We start from the raw sequence: 1057 nt of genomic DNA, 5'->3' as shown, positions 1-1057 counted from the left end.
CGCCGGGGAGGGGCGAGCGGGGAAAGGGAGGAGGGACCGGCGCGCGGGCCAGGGGGGCCGGAGGGAGGAGCCCTGCTGCAAGCTGACACCCGCGCGCCTCACAGAACCCGGAGAGCTCCGGCGCGCACACACTCGCATTCACACTCGCCTGCCGCTCGCTCACACCTTCCGGGGCTGCGCCTCCCCGCAGCTCGCACCGCCCTCGCGCCCAGACTCGCCCAGACCCCCTCCCCGCGCCCTACCCTGCACCCCCGCGGCCCTGTCCCCACCCTCCGGCCGACCGCTCGGGTCCCGCCCCCACCCCTAGGCATCCCCTAACTTTCTTCCCGAGAGCCCCCAGAACTCCGCACCGGCTCCACACCCCCTCCCACCGGATCCGCGCGCCGGCGGGCGGCACTGCCCCCTGCGGGAAAGCTTCGGACCCACAGACCCGCCGGGGACACTCTCGGTGCCTGGAGACCTCGCAGCGCTAGGTCCCTCCCGGCCTGGTCGCCCTCGCCGGCTGCGTAGGGCACAGGATTGGGGAAATGTATGGCACCCCGGAATATGCCGGGCGGCCTCCCGCTCCTCTTTCCTGTGGGGTTCCAACGCGCCCCCCGCCCCAGTTCAGGTTTTCGACTTTGTTCAGGTGTCCAGAGTCACCCAGGCTGAAATCCCAAAGATCACCTTCGCCCCATAGTTCCGGACTAGGTCCTTAATCGAATAACTCACAGTCTTGGTTTCAGAAAGAATTCGGATTTGGTTCGTTGCGAAGGAAGATTGTCTGCCCAGTGACCTTTGAAACGTTCACGAAGCTGCCTCGAGAGCCAATGAACGTATGAAAAATGCCCGACCAGCCTCATGCTTAAAGAAATGCCTCCTGTGATAACGTTAAAATATCATCTCTCCACCCAGTTCAGGAAAGTTTGAAAAAGTGGATCTTGTGTTCTCCATAGTGGGGAACTACTGGTGGGAGCGTCCGTTTTAAAAGGCAGACTGGAAGGCAGAATGGGAGTACTTAAAACTATTTTAAACGCGACGTGCAGAGGAGTTCTACCAGCGATGTGTATACGTATGG

The sequence above is a fragment of the Neophocaena asiaeorientalis genome, unplaced genomic scaffold (assembly GCF_003031525.2).
Source record: "Neophocaena asiaeorientalis asiaeorientalis breed wild unplaced genomic scaffold, Neophocaena_asiaeorientalis_V1.1 scaffold114, whole genome shotgun sequence".
NCBI classification, from domain to species: domain Eukaryota; kingdom Metazoa; phylum Chordata; class Mammalia; order Artiodactyla; family Phocoenidae; genus Neophocaena; species Neophocaena asiaeorientalis.
The sequence above is the reverse complement of the archived record's forward strand: the minus strand, read 5'-3'. Positions refer to the sequence as shown.